General features: G+C 39.9%; 1 pseudogene across 3 annotated transcripts; it reads right to left on the bottom strand.

The window, feature by feature from the left end:
• Positions 1 to 580: 580 nt before the first annotated feature.
• Positions 581 to 5,046, bottom strand: LOC149142177 (pentatricopeptide repeat-containing protein At2g03880, mitochondrial pseudogene; annotated as a pseudogene). Of its 3 annotated transcripts, XR_016264258.1 has the most exons (4): positions 4,230 to 5,046; positions 1,266 to 3,947; positions 1,045 to 1,103; positions 581 to 905 (listed from the first exon to the last, which is right to left on the bottom strand). The product of XR_016264258.1 is annotated as a pentatricopeptide repeat-containing protein At2g03880, mitochondrial pseudogene, transcript variant X3 (transcript). The 3 variants fall into 3 exon arrangements; XR_016264256.1 differs by having other exon boundaries at positions 1,266 to 5,046; XR_016264257.1 differs by having other exon boundaries at positions 1,290 to 5,046.
• Between the last annotated feature and the right edge of the window lie 2,041 nt (positions 5,047 to 7,087).

The following is a 7,087-nucleotide window of genomic DNA, read 5'->3' as shown; positions in this document are numbered from 1 at the left end:
CACATTGGCATTTATCATTTCATCTGGCATTTATCTACAATATTTACTCCCTATTGAAGCATAAACTATCTTGATAAACAAAAACCTTGAGTAGTCAGGTTCACTCAGAGCAGATTCAGATGATTGTATGCTCCATTTTCAGCATGCCAAATCCAATAGAAGTTCCTTGTATGACAAGTCAATCATGTCTTTAACAAGTCTAAACTCTTATGACTTGAAGCATGGCAGACTATGTTCTCCTTAAGAATTCTGACTGCATCTCTAACATAACCACAACTAGATTGTAACATTTTGAATTGTTACTCTACAAATTATTTCTAAGAGATAAAATTGTCCATTTCAATTTTCCAGTTCTAATCTCTACTACTCTTTTGTGCCAGCCATGGCATGCCTTTTGTAGATACAACTTCAGATGAACAAATAGGGCATTTCAACACGTGGGACAGACATGGACATAAAATAATGTCTCAGAATAACTCAAAGAATGGCTAAAATGAACACAGAGCCTACAATCTTGGCACTATTATTGCATATATATGTACAACAAATTTATTTTTTACTCAATACAAGAATACCAGTATCATGTACAAACTGCAGTTTCAAACTTCAAAGGTGACGCTCAAGTACCTTGTTTCACCACATCTACCAATATTGATAATATCTTAAGAGCTCAATAAAACCTAAATTTCACACCATAACCACCATCCATAAGTCCTAGCAGGATCTTCTCACCTAGACATATATATGTGTGCAACAAATGTAGCCCCAAGATTTAGCTCAATTGGTTCAACCATCCACACAAGGCATGTTCCTGATGAGGAGATCATTGGTCACATGTTCAAATCCAGTCAAGTCCCTCCAGGTTACCAGCTGCTATTGTGGCTAGTAGGTGAGCCACCCTCCATCTGAATATTCCAGGGAAGAACAGAGGATTTTGTGAGGTTTTAGTTGGAAAAAGCTATGGCAACAAATGTATGTTAAATACACAACAATTACCAGGATAGGATGCTAGATCAAGAATTCAAGAAAACCTAAATTTCATACCATAACCACCATCGATTCCCACTAGCAGAACCATTTGGTCTAGAATTCAATGATGTCAACTGAAATTTCAAACAGTTCACAATTCATCAACAAACTTTTTATAATCAAACGAAAATATCATTGAATACTAGACATTTATAATATATCATTTATTTGAAGAGGACAATAACAACGACCTTTCTAAGATATACCACTTTAAAGTTTAAACTTCAAACAACAACCTCACAAGCGAAGATGTGACCAACCATGAGTCGTCCCCTGTAATATGTATCACAAAACTATTGCTAGGAATTGCAAGAAAGTTGCTGGGCGTATCTATCAAAATGAGAAGAGTCTCCCGACATTGATATCTGTAGAAACTCAACACAGAAAAAGTCAATGATAAGCACTCACTCTGGGGAAACTCACAAAAAATTATTTTCTAAAGGAATGTAGAGGTAACTAAAGAGTTATTTCAATGCAACCAAAACGTGAATCCCTTGCTATGCAGAATTCCACAAAAGCATCATTACCTTCGAGAAAGATATAGAAGAGATGAAAGTGCTCTCTTAGAGTAAAGTCACAAAGGGCATTAAAAGAATCAATAGATTGAGCCCTTAGGAATGGAAAAAATACCAACAATCTAAAAAGATATCAAAAAATATAGCTGCATATATATCAGAAAAGTAATGCAAATTCTGAAATAATATTATTTAAAAATCAACAAAGGAGATGAAAATTTTATTTTAGGCAAAAATAATATCTTCAAGCTGTAATGAAATTTAAGTTTCTAGGCAATAAATTTGACCTTGCCTCCACCCACTCAACACTTGACTAATATCATAAGAGTAAATTATTTTTTACAAAACTGGGAATATGTCATGCCTACGTTCCAGTGCAATGCCTTGCTTATCATGCATCACTTTGATAAGCTCTAGCAATGCCTCAATTAGGAATTATTCATGCAGGTTGCATAATTCATTTTTAGAATATTGAGACTGATGAGCTAAACTACAAGACACCTCATCACAAATAGATATACTTTAAGCCATGTTAATCTATCACAGTGACACTTGAAACCAAGTATAACAACAACTCATTTCCTATTAAAAGCAATGATCCTATGAAAGATCCACATACCTCGACCATCTTACCAAACACACTGAGCATTGCCATGGGCCTGACTACCTTATCATTGTCATACCATGGGCTTGACTTCCTTATCATAGGTACTGTTCTCAATTGTCACATTTGTAGATATTTTGATCAAAATAATTTTGTAAAGGTTGGTTGCAGATTACAAAGATGGTGACAAATGAAATACTTTGCTTGACAAGTGAAACAAGAATCACAATGGCCTTCCCTTCACAGTCTTCATACCTGGAAGGTACTAAATTCATGTTTATTTTTACTATTTTATAATCGGCAATATTAACAAAATGCAACTAAACTATAATAGTGTATTTGCCACGTTAGATATAGGTTCACACTTCAATACCTCACAATAAACATCAACTCTATATGACAGATAACATTGACCATTAGAGAGCCTAACATTAAATCACCTTGGAGGTTTGTTACGATTTTCCCCATTTAGTTTGCCCCCTAACATTGCTTTAATTATCACATGTAGCTATGATGCTCGAATAATACATGCTCATTTACCCATCTAAAACATTGTTAAACTAGATAAAACCAAACTACTATAACTATTATCTCATCCAGCAAAGAGGAAATGTTACCAAATCATAGTCACCAATAATCCCCACAAGAACAAAATCCATTCTTGAATTGATGGAAGCAGTTGGCATCCCTTACAACAATTTTTCGCTCTGTAATCTTCGAGATGAAATTGGTGACCATGTGGCAGTCAGTACACACACGAAGATTCTTCACTATTTGTATAATTTTGCCTGGGGTTGTGTAAATAAGTGCAAAAGCAATGGCTAGCTTCTCACTGTGGTAACAGAGAATGTGCTCCTTGCTCCTCATCTAAATCATGCAGAGCAAGGTTTGTGTTTGGCACATAGCCTACCAATTTCATCTACCCAGATAACATGAGTAATGCAGCATATATCTCCTCTATTTGAGGATGGGACCTATCACCTACAAAAAATACATGAACCTTTTTCTTGAATTCAATCCAGTTGCATCCTGGTTCCTTAATCACTCCTCTATCTGTCATCAATTTTCTGACCTTTGCTTCATTGTGCCACCTTCTAGATGCAGCATAGATGTTTGACAACACTACATATGTCCTTGAGTTGTTTGGTTTTTGCTCAAAGACGCGTTCATCCACTTTCTCTCCTAGTTCAATATTATAATGGACTCGGCAGGCAACAAGCAGGGCTCCCCACACATCAGCACCAGGTTCTACTGGCATTTTTTCTATAAAGAATGCTGCCTCTTCCAGTTGTCCAGCTCGGCCCAAAAGGTCAACCATGCAAGTATAATTTTCAGCTATTGGTTTGATGGCATGGTTTTGAGTCATGCAATTAAAGTAGTTCCAGCCTTCATTCACCAGGCCTGCATGGCTACATAAAGAGAGGACGCTGACAAAAGTGATGCTGGTCGGCATAACACCGGCTTCTTGCATTTGTTCAAAGAGTTCCAAGCCATCTTGGGCTTTCCCATGCTTAACATATCCTGCAATCATTACATTCCATGAAACGACATCTTTCTGAGACATTTCATCAAAGACTTGGCGAGCAGTCCCTATTCTACCACTTTTGCTATACATGTCAACAAGAGCCGTTTCCAAAATAACATATGACTCGAATCCAAATTTGATTATATGAGAATGGACCTGCTTGCCCTGCTCTAGAGCTGCTAATCCAGCACATGAGCTAAGAATGCTAGCAAATGTGAGCTGATCTGGCAGAAAAGTGACAAGGCCTTCTCGCCATATCTGTGATGAGCATGGCCTGCAATAATCACAGTCCATGAGGCTACATTTGGCTGAGACATTTCTACAAACACTTGATATGCGTCATTAATACTACCACCTTTGGCATACATATCAATAAGTGCATTTTCCAAAGCAACATCCATATGAAACCCACTTTTCATTATTTGAGCATGGATGTTATTGCCTCGATCCAGGGCTCTCATGTTAGCAAATAACCCTAGAATGCTGGAAAAAGTTGAACTATTTGATCTAATGTTTGATTCCTGCATCCGGTTAAAGGGAATAAGAGGATCCTTACCATGACCATCTTGGGCATAAGCAGCAATCATTGCATTCCAGGAGACCACATTTTTATGAGGCATTTTGTCAAACATTTGGCGTGCTTCCTTTATGCTTCCACATTTGGCATAGCCATATATCATAAATTCCATGAGAAAACATCTCTTTGAGAAATTTTGTCAAATACCTCGTGTGCATTTGCTATGCTACCGTGTTCTGCATATCCTGCAATCATCCCAGCAAAAGAAACCACATCGAGACGAGACATGTTGCCGAACACTTGGCAAGCATCCTCCATTCTCCCACATTTGGCATACATATCAATCAGGGCATTTCCCAGAACAACGTCTGAATCAAGATCAGCTTTGATCGTGCGTGCCTGAATCTGTTCCCCCTGCTGCAGAGCTTTTATGCCAGCACAAGCCTTCAGCACGCTGGATAACGTATACTCGTTGGGCTCCACCCCTGCTCGTTGCATTTCGCTAAAAATGTTTAAGGCCTCCTGGTCCTGCCCAAACTGAGCATATCGTGCCATCAGCGAAGTCCATGCAACCAGATTCCTTTTGGGCATTTTATCAAACACTTGGCGTGCAGCCACTAGATTCCCGCCTTTAACGTACATAATTATAAGATTGGTTTCAACATAGGCATCAGGGTTAAACCCATTTTGGAGCATGTTGAGGTGGATATGTGTTCCCTCTGCCAGAGCTTTCCTGTTAATGCAGTTTTGTATGAGATATTCATAAGTGTGGGCCTTTAAACCATTGTTGCTCAATAAATTCAACGTTTCTTTCACTCACTCTTGTTCCTGTTATCACTCCAAGAAACTCTTTTATTTTGTAGCTCGGAGATGCTTGGGAACATTACAAATTCAACTTAATGTTGGAAATGGATGAATGGAAGGAATGATGCTTGTTCAAGCCAGATAACCACTTCTACTATGCTTAACTCGAGACATGCATGAACACCCTCAGACTACAAGGGTTTAGACCACCAATTACTCACAGTTTAGAGATTGGGTGAATATGGAGAATACTGACTACACCAGCAGATGCACAAGACCTTGTGATGGCCTGCTGCAACTAGTAAAGAGGTCTGCAAATCTAATTCCTTAGTGCACAGAGAGGATGACAGCTCTCTGTCACTAACTGAAAAGAAAACCTGAATAACTCATTCACTGATACATGCAAGATTTTAACACAGAGGTAGGATGACAGCTCTTCTAATGCTAAACATCAAGAGTTCAGGGGCACTGCATATCAAGCACAGCCTATAATAGAATAGAAATGTAAAGTGAGCAATTAACAGCGAAAGAAGCTTGTATTAGCTGAAAATGAAGATGAGAGGCTGCAAGTATCAAAGTAGTTATAGTGTCTAGAAGTTGAACCTTACATCAAAACAACAACCATCAACACTGATTACATCTGATTTCCGGGTATATATAGAGTTTCATTACAGAGGCGCTCGGCCATTCTAAGTATGGAGGGGTCATAATTGACCACCAATCGCTTTAACTGCTTGATGGATTTTCTGGTGCATTAACTTGCTTCAGTGAATAAATCTGATTTTCTCATATGCTCTGCTGTCCTAACGAGCAAGTGGAGTGTTGTGTAGGACGAAATCCCATAACTTGTTAAATGCATTCATCTGATCGAGCTCTGTCCTTTTTCTTCTTGGCCTTACTGTCTCTTGAATGTGGTTGTTGAGGGACTACTGCAAACAATACCAAGAACTGATTATGTTCGTCCTTCAGGTGCGCAGAGCCATTAAGGGACGTGGACTATATAGCAGGTGGACGAACTGGATGGAGGAACAATATTGGCCGTCAGATTGAGTAGATGGACGGCGAATATGGCTCGGCGGGAGGAAGCGGGAGCAAGGCGATCGTGAGCCATTGGATCTCGGGTGGGTAGATCCAACGGTCATCGAGCGAAGGAGACGCATGGGATTTAACGGGCGGGGACGGAGGACGGGCGGTAAACGGTATTGCCCGCACCACTTTCGGATGATGGGCGGTAAAGGTATGAGGGCGCGCGATACCATTCGGATGGTGACGCATGGTGGTGGGGGAAAACAAAAACCACTTTTCATCACGAGTTAACACGCTGTCACTTTGCAAGCGCAAGAACAGCGAACGTCGTCCGATCGTGGCGGAGGTGATCGGACGGTGGGGAACCAAACGGGCAGGTTATTCATCGAATGCGACGGGGAACCGTTAGATCGAGATGCGGCGATCGACGGCTATGATTTAAAGGCGACTATGAGTTACGGAGGTGCGGGGTCATGTGGAGGCGGTGCTATGGGGCTTGAAGAAACATGGGCTTAAACGGAGATGGCGGGGTTAAGGGAGAGTAAGTAAAATGAAGGAGAAAAGGGAAGATGACTGCTGTGAGTTCTCTCTTCAGCATAAACACATGGCCAAGCTTGTATTTGGCCCTCCAAATGTCAAGATATGTAGCAGAGCTAACACTGGCTCCTTCTGGGGATGAGATCCTCCATGTGAGGTCTCAAGAACTGTAGACTATTGCCTTTCCTGTGAAAACCAAATTAGAAAAATTTCCTAGTGTTCCATTGGGCATGGAGTCTAACTGAACCTGCACTAAAACTGATAAAATAACATATTTACAACCTTAAGGCCGGAAGACCTTAAGAAACATAAATTTTCAAAAACCACCCATTAACTGGACCATCAAAAATTACTTCCCCCTTCATGCTTTGCAGCATGAAAATATTGTTCCCTTGGATCTGAGAAATGATGAAAGGCCCCGTCCACAAGACATCAAACTTCCCATGGTTGTCTTTCTTCTCTTTCAGTGCATTCCACTTAAGAACCAAATCTCCAACCTAAAAATTATCTGTCTTTTTCCTTCTGTCAAA

This window comes from Pinus tabuliformis, chromosome X (assembly GCF_031772625.1).
Source record: "Pinus tabuliformis cultivar Carrire ecotype Pingquan chromosome X, CPIR1, whole genome shotgun sequence".
Taxonomy (NCBI): Eukaryota; Viridiplantae; Streptophyta; class Pinopsida; order Pinales; family Pinaceae; genus Pinus; species Pinus tabuliformis.
Note: the sequence above shows the minus strand (reverse complement) of the source record. Positions and strands in the feature narration are given on the sequence as shown.